This window comes from Diceros bicornis, chromosome 14 (genome assembly GCF_020826845.1).
Source record: "Diceros bicornis minor isolate mBicDic1 chromosome 14, mDicBic1.mat.cur, whole genome shotgun sequence".
NCBI lineage: Eukaryota > Metazoa > Chordata > Mammalia > Perissodactyla > Rhinocerotidae > Diceros > Diceros bicornis.
This window is the reverse complement of record NC_080753.1, coordinates 41,387,337-41,401,757: the sequence shown is the minus strand read 5'-3', so window position 1 is coordinate 41,401,757 and position 14,421 is coordinate 41,387,337. Positions and strand designations below refer to the sequence as shown.

The 14,421-nt window shown below is 43.6% G+C and overlaps 1 pseudogene; it reads left to right on the top strand.

The window, feature by feature from the left end:
• Positions 1-140: 140 nt before the first annotated feature.
• Positions 141-12,421, top strand: LOC131414030 (butyrophilin subfamily 3 member A3-like; annotated as a pseudogene).
• The last annotated feature ends 2,000 nt before the right edge of the window (positions 12,422-14,421 follow it).

Below are 14,421 nucleotides of genomic sequence, written 5' to 3'. Positions count from 1 at the left end.
TAACCTTCCTCACTGTTTTCTGTCCAGCAACTGATAAGAAACACCCCTCTGAGCCAATCAAAAAACTAATTCTTCCAAAGAGGGTTTCTGTTCCTGTTTCTCATAGTGAGCAGCCTTTCTTTCTCTACCCTTTCTTCCAGGGCAAACTGTTAACTATAATGGAGAAATACCAATTACCTTCGTTTTGTGGGCTGTGATTTTCAGATGGGAGTACCAAGGGGTAAGTGGGGGAAATTGGTAAAAGTCAGGGCCACAGACCCTGCAAGGACGAGAGGCTAAAAAGCTGAGAGTGGGTACAGAGAAGTACTCACCCAGAGTAAGGGGTTTGGTTCTTGTGTGTGTGGTGAGGGGAGGAGGGAGGCAGTGCAAAAGGTAAGGACCTGCATTACAAAATTCTGTGGGAGGGAGACAACCTGAATGAAGAAACTTGCCAACTGCTAGTTCTTAGGAACTTACTGTGGTGCGAAAGGAGAAAGGACTCTTATAATCTCTCCTGGTCATCTCTGGGAAAGTATTCTAAGAGATTCTAAAAAGAGATGTGCCTTAAAGATTTATATTTAACGATGTTTAGTACAGAATTATTTGTAATACAGAAAAATCTGAACCAACCTACTTATACATATGCAATATTTGGAGGATGGATAAACAACACATTGTCCAATCATAAAGGGATATCCATACAGTCATTAGGAAGCATCTTTTTAATAGTTTTTATTTATAATTGTAACAAAATTGGATTCAATTTGGATATTTAAATTTTATCTGCATTTTGCCATTATAGATTTTACTATAATGAACAGACTTAAACATAAATCTTTGTGTTAACACGTGATGTCGTTTCAAGAGTAATTTCTATGAGTGGAATTTCTGGGTCAAAGGATGAAACATTTTAGAGGCATCTGGTATATGTATGTGGCCAAAATACTTCCAGAAATATTTATATTCCCATGAAGCGAAGTATATGTTTACCATTACAGATTATTTAAATTTTATTCTTTTGTATTTTTATCCAATTGAAAATCGTCCATAATCAGCAGCAAAAAACAAAAAATAGCCTAAATAATAAGTGAAAATATATACTCCCTACTCTAAGGATAGCAGAGAAGCTGTTACCTATTAAAACAAGAATAATACTGTCCTCTCTCTAGCAACAGAGAGAACAGTTTGAAGAGGAGAGGATGTACTGAAAGGCAATATTCTGTCTGAGGGCGTGTCCATGTTTCAGACAAGGGTCTGAAGGAGAGCCAGCTGCACAGACTCCTGCTCCCCTGTCCTCCGGCAGTTCCCGGACTTGTAGGTACTGTGACTGGGGCCTCACACTGGTTTGTCTTGGAGTCGCCGGTATTTTCTGAACAACTAATAAGTTGCAATTATTATAATTACTTGTAACAATTCTTTATTGTTGAGCTATACATCAAAACTTTTAAAATTTAAACCATTCAAATAATTTTCAAAGTATAGGGTGCAAAGGACAAAATTATTTTTCATTCAATCCGCAATTCTCAGCATAGAATGTTTCCTTGTGGACCTTTTTTAGAAAATTACATAGACATGAATGTACAAATTTATAGCTTTGCTTTTGTTTTTCAAGGAATCATTAATATTGTTCTGCAATGTATTTTTTGTTCACTTAATGTATCTTGATTATCTGGGTTAGTGACTATAAATTAATCTTAACTGCCACATTACGTTCCTTCATAGGGATGAGCCATTATTTAACTAACCAGTCTCCTGTGGGTGGCCGGTTAGCTTGTTGATTGCTTTTGTACTTTTAAAAACAAAGCTTCAGTGTCATCCCTACACATGCTTCTCTCTGGACTCATGCAAGTGCTTTGCTGGACCCGATATCTGGAAGTGGAATTGCTGGGCCAATTCTGCACATTCTAAAGTTCATATTTCACATTGTTTCATGAGTGACTAGAGTTCAAATAGGTTTTGTCACGTGACTGAGATCACATAGATTGTGAATCATAGGGCCTTTACCTAGTTTCCACACTCTTTTTGTTCCTACACCCAACACACATTGGGCCTGGCACATAGTGTGTGCTCAGTAAATATTTGTTGAGTGAATGAATGAAAAGATGGGTGAGACCTGGTCTTATTCCTGGCTCTCTCAGGATTAACAGTGGTGGCTTCAAGCTCTGACTGATTCCAGAGCCTCCACCAGGGAATCTGACTGGATCTCAAGCAGAGTATGATGGAGGTATGATTTGAACTTGGTGATGGCCATGGCTTGGAGCTTAGAGAAGTCTGCAGTATTGCTCCTGAGATAGGAACACCCTCAGATCATTTGTCAGCACCCCATTCCACCTGACATCGTCAGGGAAGTAGAAGATACATGATAGGAGAGGATAAGGCTACGGCTAGAGAGCTCGGTCCTGTCTCTGAGTAATCCACCTAGGCCTGCTCTCAGGCTCTCCACTATCTAGAGATGCAGCCAACTCTGGGGTGGTTAAGATGGAAGCCAAGCTAGAATCAAGCCTTGCCAGATGTTGAGAACTCCACACTTCCCTTATCACAAAGATTCACATTGATGCCACAGACCATGCCTAAAAGATGGTGGAGGTGCTTTTCTGAGCCAAATACAGTTGGGAGCATTTGGCAGGGAGTGGGGAGTAGCAAGGGCCCAACCTCTGAGCTGAGAGAACCTCAGCACTTCATAGAGGCATGAGCGTTGTTGGGCAGTTGTCTACTCCTAGCCTGAAATATTTGCCCCTACTATGCAAGTGTCAGCTCTTACACTTATTTAGCAGTGGAAAGACTAAGACCTGGGAACTTATCCATTGCTGATGAGCCCAGAGGCCATCTGCCAAGGAGCACTGGTGAATACCTGGAGAAGGGGAACAAAGGAAATGAGTCATTTTGTTCCCAGGGATGTTCTTCCCCCAAAGATAAATTGTGAAAAGAATGCACTGATGCTATCCGAGTTGTAACACCCTTACATGGGTATCCAGGACATGCTTTCTCCTTGATATCACCTTACTGAAAAATAAGAATAAATACATTGATATAGGCAAGTTCTAGTGAGATCACAGGAGGCCATACTCTGCTGTCTAAGCCACACCAAAAGAGCAGTGTCATTATGGAGGCAGAGGCTTGTCCTCACAACTCTCCACTTCCCTTCTTGTTGGATGAAAACCACTTAACCTGATCATCTAAATTGATTTAAAATGCTAGTGAGTATTGATGGGTTAATATGTTACCCCTCATCCATTCACTCATTCAACAAATATTTACTGAGGGTTCCATGTTGTGACATCTTGTTATACATCAGTAAATAATGTAGACAAATATCCTTGTTTGTAGAACTTCCAATGGAGCAGGTAGAAACAGAGTAAACACATGTTTTAGATGGTGAAAATTCAATGGGGAAAAGAGAGCAGGCTCAGGGGGATAGGAGCATTTTCCCATAATCCTGTGGTCAGAGAAGGTCTCATGGAGGAACTGACTTTACAGGAGAGAGTTGAAGGAAGTGAGGGAGTAAGCCTTGTGGATATCTGGGTGAAGAGCGTTCCAGGTACAGGGAATAGTCAGGTCCGAGGTCCTCTGTCCTCACCTGTTCAAGGACCAGCAAGAGGGGCAGTGTGGCTAGATTAGACAAGGAGAGTAAGGGAGACAAAGTGAGAGGTGCAGGTCCTGGAGGACCATGCTGGCCATTGTGAAGACTTCAGCATCTACTCTGAGTGAAATGGGAGCCACTGGAAGGTGCTGAGCAGAGAAGTGAAGTAGTATGACTCGAGGAACCTTCTAGCTTTTGTGGTGAGCGTAGACACAGGTGGACTATGCTCACCTGGGGAGCAGGTAGGGGACACCAGTGGAATCAGGAGACCCAGACAGGAGGTTCCTGCATTAATCAGAGTGTGACAGTAAAGTCTTGGACCTGGCTGTAGAGGGGGAATTGTGGGAAAGTGGAAGGATACTGAATATATTTGGACAATAAAACCAACGATTTCCTGATGGGTTTGGGTTAATGTTTGTACATTTAACACTATGCACAAAATATTTATATGTTAAAGTATTTACATTTAACATTTCATAGCTTTTTGAGTGATTTTCCATGTTGGAACTCAAGGGTTAAGAGACTTCCAAGCAGACATTTTGGCAGAGGAGGATCTTGAGTCACTACGCTAGTGATTGTGTGTTTCACCCTGAGATGGCCCTGGGGAGGTGGAATTTGATGTGGAATTCTCCATCTTCTTCCAGGTTATAATTTCTGCCCAACTCTTTCTTATGTCTCTCTGCAGTACAGATGAAAATGGCAAGTTCCCTACACTTCCCTCTGCTCGACCTCCTTGTCTGCCTCATCTTGGTCCAGCTGCTTAACACTTGCTCAGGTAGGGAACATTCTGCTTTTATGTTTCTGAAACAGACAATTACCTATTAGTGCCCAGTTAGAACCTCTGACAACTTCTCATTCCTGGAAGTCCCATCCCAAACTGAAGGTTCACATGCCATTGAAACAAATTGTACTTTTGTTAGGACCGTGTTCCTCTCTAGGTTTTTCGTACTTCATCCTCCCTGCCTTGACCATCCCGTTACCCTCATGGCATGAACTCCCTCTGATGGATCTTCTCCTTTTACTGACCAGCTCAGTTTTCTGTGATTGGACCCCCTGGTCCCATCCTTGCCCTCGTGGGTGAATATGCTGATCTGCCCTGTCATCTGTCCCCAAAGATGAGTGCTGAGACCATGGATCTGATGTGGGTAAGATCCAGCCTTACGCAGGTATTATACAAGTATGTAAATGGGCAGGAAGTAGAAGACCAACAGATGACAGAGTATCAAGGGAGAACTTCGATTTTAAGAGATGACATCACTGAAGGAAAGGCTACTCTCCGAATTTACGACATCAGAGCCTCTGACAGTGGAAACTACCTGTGGTATTTCCAATCTGGCAACTTCTATGAAGAAGCCCTGGTGGAGCTGAAGGTTGCAGGTGAGGTTTCAGGTTTTGTTCTGAGCTGCTTCCTTCCTGGGACCTATAAGCAGAGGCAGAGTTCATGCTCCAAAACCACCTCAAAGCACTACTGGCACATCGCTAGGAACTGCCTCCACTGCCCTTCCACTTTGTTTCTCTGAGGCTCTTGGGAAAGATACAGGTTTTCCTCCAGGAAGAATCCCTCCTGTACCCTGTAATATCAAGTAAAGAACTCCCTCATGCTGGCTACCAGGCTCTAAGCAGGGAAGTGGAAGGTCAGGGATAGGAAGGATAAGAAAATATCTTCTCAGTGATGGCACATGTTCTTTTTTGGTGTAATTGTGTTCCTGATAGCTACTGTGGCCCCTCTAGGTGCATGGTGCTGTGAGTCCTGGGAGGATGACCTGTAAAATGGCATCTGTGTTGCCAATGTTTTCCCACCAAAGACCCCCAGGAACACACCTGGAGTTGACCAAGTTGTTTTTATTACTTCTTGTAGGGAGGGAGAATACATGACACATCAGTGTTGTCTCGGTAAGAAGGTGTTAGAGAAGACTTGGTATAGAATTTGGGCTTGTGTTAGGAGAGTTGGCTTTATGGAAGTAGGGCTTTGCTCAGACTGTATGCTGTCAGGAACGTGGTGGTCTGATTCTATGGGTGGGTGTCTTAAGAAGTCTGATCTAGGAGGGAGACTAAAGTGAGGCTAAAGCTGTAATTGGTCAAGGAGAGCAGTCATTCATAGTGAGGGTAGGGAAATGTTTGGTCATGATTGTGGTTTGGATTGTATTCATGTTTTTCTCTGTGTTCTAACATGACTGTTAAGTGCTCTTGTTTTTGTATTACCCATCATAGTGACAAAGTGCCCTTGTCTGATGTTGATGTTACATGAAATTGCCTATGTTCCACAGGAGAATGTGAGACCAGGCTCATGTCCAGATGTCAAGGGTTGCATTGCCCTTTCTCAGGGAACTGTCTTGTCCTGTGGCTTCTGGCTGGGTTTAGTCAATGGAGAGCCAGAGCAGAGGATGGAAAGAGGGAGAGAGAAGAGAGAGTTCTAAGTACTTTGGGTCTAGTGATGGGTGGTAACTGCTCCACTGTTCCTGCCCATGGGATATTGCTCTATTCCATGTACTTTTCTCTTCACCATGACCACACTTTTATAAACACTCTTTCATAAAACCTCCCTTGAATTATCTAATGTGAGTGTACCAGCCATTCCTTTGAGACCCTCACTGATACAAGAGCCTCCAAAGAATTGTAGACTCATTTGTCCTTCCACAGCTCTTGTTTCTGATTTTACATTACATAAAGCCTGTGAGGATGGAGGGATCCATCTGGAGTGCATATCCACTGGCTGGTATCCCCAGCTCTAAATACAATGGAAAGATGTCAAGGGAGAGGACATGCTAGCTGTGGCAGCACGGTTGGATGCAGATAGAGGCAGTTTGTGTGCAGTCATGCTTCAGTGATCATGAAAGCCAGCTCTGCAGAAAGGGTATCCAGTATCATCAGAAATCCCCTCCTCGGCCAGGAAAAGGCAACCAGGATTTCCACTGCGTGTTAGTACCCTGCTTAGCCTCACTGTGCTGAACTGTGGCTATTGGAAAGAGGAGGATGTGTGATTCTCTACTGCTGACTTGGGTTTTTGCAGTGAGTATAAGGCACAGAGCAGGGATCTGGAGCCTTTTTCTTACTCCAGGGATGTTTCTTTTCCCCATTAAGCTGTTTATTTCACAGATAATTACTGAGTATTTCCTGTGTGCCAGAAACTGTGACAGGCAATGGGAATTGGGGGAAAATGGTAAAGATCAGATCCTTAAGCAAAGATAAATGACAAAATGGGGAAAAAAACGTACAACTCATATCTTAGAGAAAGGGCTAATCTCCTTAAAATGTAAAACAACCAAGCAGAGAAATGAGCAAAGTTCACAGAAAAGGAAATAACACATGAGACGATGTCTCACTCAATAGAGGAACATGTATTAAAACGTGTTTCACTTGTGACATTGGCAACAAAGCAAGACCAAGGTGGCAGATAACACATTCTAATGGCAGGATTGTAGGGAGACAGTCACTCTTAGACATTGGTTGGTATAATTTGGTATACTTTTGGTATAAACTGGCACAACTTCTTTGGGGTCCATATAGCAGTATTTATCCAAGCTGCTTATTTATTGATACAAATCTCACTTCTGGGAATTTCTATGACAAATATACTTGCATTTGTATGAAATGACCCATGTAAAATGTTATTCCTCATAGCATTAATCATAATAGCAAGAAATTAGAAATTATTCAAATGCCCATCAATGAGGAAATTTTATGCAATGGAACATTGCACAGCTGAGAAAGAAAACACAGACATTCTCTCTGTACTAATATGGCAGGAACTCCAAGACAAGGAGAAAAAACCAGTTGTAGACCACTTTGTATAGAAAGCTATCTTTGGTGTAAATAAGAAACAATAAGAATATCTTTATATTATTAAGATTTAATACACACTTGCATAGCATTCACTATGAGTCAGGCATTTTATAAGCATTATTTTAATCCTTTAACCTTATGCGTGAGGTACTATTATTACCCCCTGTTACAGATTAGGACACCAGGAACAGAGAGATTGAGTAATTAGTTCAAGGTCACATTGCCAGTTAAGTGGAGGAGCCAGAATTTGAACGCAGGCCCTCCAGCTCCTAAGTTCATATTCTTAACCACCCTATTAAGCTGAATCATTAATCATTAATTATTAAGGCTAAGAAATGGGAGGAGGGACTGGATAGGAGACTTGCGATGAATTTTTATATATTTTTTTTGATATATGAACAATGTAAATGTAACCAAACCAAATGTAACCAATTTTTATTGAAAAATTAAATAGGAAAAGTCATAGAATTCTGATGCTCAAGTAACTCATATTCAGACGTGAGAAGCAAACTGTTCAAAACAAGTAACAGTATTATCTTATAGTAAGAGTTTACTGAGACTTTAGGAGGGAAGGATCATTTAATGTCATGAGATTGACTCTGTGATCCCCACCCTGGTGGTGGAGGCTGAAGCTCCATTCCATTGCAGACCCCTTCCGGAGGGCCTGGCCCTGGATCGCAGCCTTCACGGGGACCCTGCTCATCTTCCTGCTGATTTATGCAGGGATAGGTTACTTCCTGTGGTGACAGCAGAAGGATAAAGAGAGAGAGCAAGCAAAAAAGGATCTGGAAGAAATGGCAAGAGGTATCAGACCAAGGAAGGAAACCAAGGCGCTGGGTTAGGGGAGGGTGCCCCTGAGAACTTCAACCCCTCCCCATCAGGTACACCTACCCCTGCACTGGGTTATTTGTAAGGTATATTTTCTAGATGTTCTCCCTGCTCCATCTCTGTATCGGTAATTTTTTTTTTCCTGCTTATTTTCCAGAGGAGCTGCAGCATGAACTCAGTAAGTTCTTATTTCCCCAGGAACCCATATATGTTTCCCTATTGTGGCTTTGAGCAACTTAATGACTCTTCACCTTTCTTTCATTGCAGAGTGGAGAAAGATCCAGCACATGGCTTGTGAGTGGCTCTGATATTTTCTCTGAATTCACATCTGAGACTCTCTGTTGTGAAATTTCCCAGCTCCCTTTCTCATCCATAACTCTGCCCAGGACTGAGAAATGCCTTGGATCCCATTCTGAAGGGAAAGAAATAAGGGTGGCTGACTGAGGGGAAGCTTGGGGAGTTGTGTTTTTTTAAAGGAGAAAAGGGCCTTAAATCTGTCTCTATGAGGGACCCACAGACTCTTCAGCCCAGCAAGGCACCAGGGAATATCCAGCGTGCACTTGACAGGAAAGGAGAAGGAGGGGGATGGAACTCTCTAGATGAAGTGCCTTGCCTATGCTGGGAAACCCAGTTGTTTATATGATCTGTATGCTGCTGACAAGAAAACAAAGAATGCAGGGTTTGAAAAAATGAGAGAGGCTGGCCTGGCGGCATAGTGGTTAAGTTCATGAGCTCTGATTTGGTGGCCCAGGGTTCGCTAGTTCGGATCCTGGGGGTGGACCTAGGCACCGCTTATCAAGCCATGCTATGGCAGGCATCTCGTATATGAAGTAGAGGAAGATGTGCATGGATGTCAGTGAAGGGCCAATCTTCCTCAGCAAAAAATAAATAAATATATAAAAGAAAAAAAAAGAATGAGAAAATCAGAGAAGGAGGGGATAGAAAACTGTCTCTTAAAGAGAGGAGTGGCCACAGTGGCTCAGTTGTCATAGATTTATTGGACTTGCTTTTAAAAAAATAGTGTTTGAGGGGCCGGCCCGGTGGCGCAAGCGGTTAAGTGCGCGCGCTCCGCTGCGGCGGCCCGGGGTTCGCTGGTTCGGATCCCGGGCGCGCACCGACGCACTGCTTGGTAAGCCATGCTGTGGCGGCGTCCCATATAAAGTGGAGGAAGATGGGCACTGATGTTAGCCCAGGGCCGTCTTCCTCAGCAAAAAAAAGAGGAGGATTGGCGGATGTTAGCTCAGGGCTGATCTCCTCACAAAAAAAAAAAAAAAAAAAAAAAAAAAAAATAGTGTTTGAAATTTCTTCATTAAGTTGTCCAATTCTTTTCAGAAGTAGGCAGGACATAATACAGCTTGAAACAAATGGATTCTAGTGCACATACACTGACATGTGTACACACAGTGACGCCTACGCCCAGGTATAGTAGTGTAGATACATACAGAATAGAGCTGTCATGTCTCAGCTGGAAAAGCACTTACATGGTGCCTGGGGTATCATCAGCATGCAACTGATGTTCTCAGACTTGATATTAAGGAGGAGAGGATTGAACAGGCAGAGGGAGTGGGTATGAAGGGTGGGGATGGGAGTCAAAAAGAAAGATTATATGGGTGCAGAAGAAGAGAAAAGAAATAACTCAAAAATGACATTTTTCAAGTGACATCCCTACCTTTCTTCCATTGTAGGTGGAGAAAAGTCTCAGGACTATGCTGGTGAGTTACCCTGATGTTATCTGATTTTCCTGGCACATGTATACTAAGCATTTAAGCCATTTCTCTGCATGTGAACCATTGGCATTCCTAGTAAGAATAATCAGATCTAGCCGAGAGGATCATTTTCTGTGGCGGACACCACCCCAGCTTTTCTAGAGCCTCAGAAGGAACCTCCAGATACAGCATCTTAGCATTTTGAGTCACCCCACATCCTGCATGGCACATATGTCCAACCCTAGCAAAGGCTGACTATGTGGCCTGCAGCCCCAGCATGATGGAAGGAAGGAAGTCCACCATTTTGGGGAGATTGTATGGCTGATCCAGCAGAGTTGTAGATGAAGGAACCTGGATATTGGAAGAGACTGAAGAAAGGGAGAGAGAAAAGGCTTAGTGAGGAGAATGGGTGGGGCAAGAACAGGAATAATGCCCTTTCCTTATCTGTGTCTCCTGCCTTTCAGAATGGAAGATGGTCCTCTTCCAAGCTGGTGAGTGAATCACTCTATGTTCCCTAAGAAACAACCTGAGGGACTATATTCCCTTTTTTGTCTACAACTCTAGAGATTCTGAGAAGAAAAGTCCCCATGACCGGGAGAGTTCTGGGTGGGCGACTTGAGGTCCTGGTCTCAAAGGTGTGCCCATCTCCAGGACCTTCCTGCTGAGAGCGAAGAGAAGCAGGGAGAACTGCCCTCCTGGGCTTTCACAAGAGGCATAAAGGGTAGAGTCGAGGGAAAGGAGAGGCAAAGTGAAATAATACTGCAGGGAGAGTGAAGATGTGGAATGACCAAGGAGAGAAGTCAATGAGCAAGGATCTTTGCTTTTCCTAAGATTCTTATGCCACCTCCTGCTCCTGTGTGTCCTCAAGTAACTCAACGTTTCCGAACTTCAGTTTCTTCATTTTTAAATGGTGATCATAATCCCTATTATATGAGGGTTGAGGTAAAGACTAAATGAGGTAATGAATGTATATAGGTCAAAAAACCAACAATAGTTGACATGTTCAAACTGGGTGGTTGAAGGAAGTTTAGAAAAGGAACTCCTTACAAAGGTGGGAGTGAGGTTAAGGGAAACAAAGAAGGGAATGTGAAGTGCCCCAGGGCTCACAATAGTGGGGAGCTGTCACCACCCCTAGGCTGGAAGGAATAGGGAGAGGGAGCGGTTCCTGGACCTCAGAGGGAGCTGTAGCTCAAGGACAGGGCTGCCTGAGAGGAATCATGCCTTTGTTAGAGCATCACCATTTGATGTTGGCAGGGAGGAAGTGGAGGGAAATAAATGCAGTGCCTCTCTTTCCTTTCTCCTTCCAATCTATAGCTAGTACTTCCCATTGGCCAAATCCAACAGGTAACAAGAGAAAAGGGAACGCAATGATGCTGTCCATAGAGGATAGATTCCTGGCGCCCAGAAGAGGGTAGAGAAAGGTAGAGAGTGAATCTGGGAGGACAGAAAGCCCCCAACATTGCCTGTAACACAGAAAAGGCCTGGCAGCTATTATAACATCAGGCACTTCCTCCATGCCTGGCCCTGGGCTACATATAAAATACATGATGTCTGTTTCTACCCTAGATGTTAGTACTTTTATCCCCATTTTTCAGATAAGGAAATTAAGGCTCAAAGATATTATATAGCCTCAGACTATGGAAAAAGAGACTAAAGAAAAAGAAAAGTCATTCAACTCAAGAGTGATGGAGCAAGGATTGAAATGTAAATCTATATGACTGTCAAGCACAGGTAGACTGAATCGTTTTGGGGCAGGAAGTAGGAAAAAGATGGAAGGAAGGATCCAGCTAGAGATGTCAGGTTAGACAGATCCTGATCCTCAGCACTCTACTCCACTGAACACAAGAACCCTGGGCCTTTCTTTTGGTTTTGCTGAGAGGGTCACTTTCAGGGCAGTCTGGGGACACCAGGTTCTGGACTCAGACCTCCTCACGCAGACCCAGGTCTTGAAGGCTGAGGCTGTAAGGTCTAAGAACAGTGGCTGACCCCATGGCCCATCCCCAAACTTTCTGCAGCGGATGTGATTCTGGATCTGAACACTGCACACCCCACACTCCGTGTTTCTGAGGACCAGAGGATCCTGCAGTTGGCAGACACACCACAGATTCTACCATACAACCCTAAGAGATTTGATTATTTTAACTTTGTTCTTGGCTGCAAGAGTTTCACGTCAGGGAGACATTTCTGGGAGGTGGAGGTGGGAGACAGGAAAGAATGGGATGTCGGTGTGTGTAGAGAGAATGTGGAGAGGAAAAATTACGTTTCTATAGAACCCCAGAATGGATTCTGGATTGTAAGTCTGTCTGATGGGACTGATTATTTTGCACTCAATTTTTATTGGACCGAGCTGACAATTGCTAACCGTCCTCAAAGAGTGGGAGTTTTCCTGGACTATGAGACTGGTGAGGTCTCATTCTACAATGCCGTGGATGGATCTCATATCTACACTTTCCCACGCACCACTTTCTCTGAGCCTCTGTACCCTGTTTTTGGAATTTCACAACTGGATAACACAGCCTTGACCATTTGTCCAGTGCCGACCTGAGTGCAGTGTTCCCTTGTTACTGACCTAGTGTATGACTTTTCCCTGGGGACCCCAGTGACCCAGAGCACTGCTCATGGGAATGGGGACCCTCAGACTGAAGTAACATCCTTGCTTGTCCCTGCCCACTATGGAGTTGAGGGCCTCCTCCTTCACAGCAACATATCACAACAATAAAGTACTCGCTAAATGCACACACTGTGTGACACACTTCCCTAATATTAATTCCATTATTCCATATGACAGTTGAGTTTGGTACCACTTTATTGTCTTCTTTCTATGGATAAGAAAACAGGGGTAAAGAAAAGTGAATTAACTTTCCAAAGGTGATTCAGTAAGTGAATGATAGCTAGGGTTTGAACAACAACTAACATTTATAGATAAAATATACTGCGTGCTGTTCTAAATGCTTAAGTGAGTTTCACTCATTTAATCCTCACAACAACCCTGGAAGTAGTCTCATTTCAAGAATCTGGAAACTGAGGCAGACCCAAGTTAAGTAACTTATATAATTCACACAGAAATTTGTGCTCCTGGGAGTGGTTAAGACCCTGTCCCACCCCCTTGCCTTAGCCTTTTCTTTTCCTGTCCCCTTGACCTCATGGGACCATATCCAGCTCTGAGTCTTGCTGCCCAGGTCACCTCACAATAAAGTCACTGTGAGTGACTATGGAGGCCACACCCCACTTGGTTCTTTCAAGGTCGATTGTCAGAGCCATAGGTCCAGCACTTCATTGGATTGAGTCTGAAGGGGGACGTGGTCCAGAGAATGAATTCACAGGGACTGCATCACACAGGATGTGAAGGGACTAGAAGCCAAACTCTTCACTAATAATGGGCACATGTGCCCCCACTCTGTCAATGTGATGCAAGATCATGGAGCCAGGACCAATCCTCCTACTTTGAAGGTCTCTAGGAAGCCTAACTTAACACCTGAAAATCATCTGTGGAAAAGAATTTGAAAGGGGGCCGGCCCCGTGGCTTAGCGGTTAAGTGCACGCCCTCTGCTGCTGGAGGCCCCGGTTCGGATCCCCGGCGTGCACCGACGCGCTGCTTCTCTGGCCATGCTGAGGCCGCGTCCCACATACAGCAACTAGAAGGATGTGCAGCTATGACATACAACTATCTACTGGGGCTCTGGGGGGAATAAATAAATAAATAAAAATCTTTAAAGAATTTGAGAGGAAGGAAACTACATGAATTTTAGTGGTATTTTTATCACACTGGAGAATCCATCTCCAAGAAAGGGATATTTCCATCCCTGATCATTCACTGATGTTAAAGGATGTTCGTTTCAACTAATGGATACTGGGGAAAGACTACTCTTTATTATCATCACTATTAGTGTTCACCATTGTATCCTCTCTGACCAGCATGTGGTTGTCAGCTTACGTTTCTTAAATAAACTTGTTAATAATCTTCAATCTTCCACTAACCTTTTCCAGATTTTAAGCCCCCACGGATTACTCACCAGTTTCACAGTTTACCTCATTGCAACATTTTACCAAAATCCTAGTTTTCTATTGCTGCCATAATAATTTATCACAAATTTCAGGACCTAAAACAACATAAATTTATTTTCTCACATTTCTGGAGGTCAGAAGTCCAGCATGGATCTCACCAGGACAAAATCAAGGTGTCCGCAGGCTGTGCTCCTTTCTAGGGGCCCTAGGGAAGAGTCTGTTTATTTGCTCCTTCAGATTGTTGGCAGAATTCGGTTTCTTGCAGTTGTAGGACTGAGGTTGCCATTCCTTGTTAGCTGTCAACTGAGGGCTATTCCCAGCTTCTAGAGGCCGCCACCTTCCTCGTCTTGAGGGCCTTTTCCTCCGTCTTCAAAGCAGCAATGATAGATTGAGTCTCTCTCAATCTTTGAATCTCTCCTTGTTCCTTTTCCACTGGATCTCTTTGACTCTTCTGCCTTCTTCCACTTTTAAGAAAGAGGATATCTTGGCCTCATCTGGAAGGAATCCACAGCTGGAGGTGACTGAAAGGAAGGAACACAC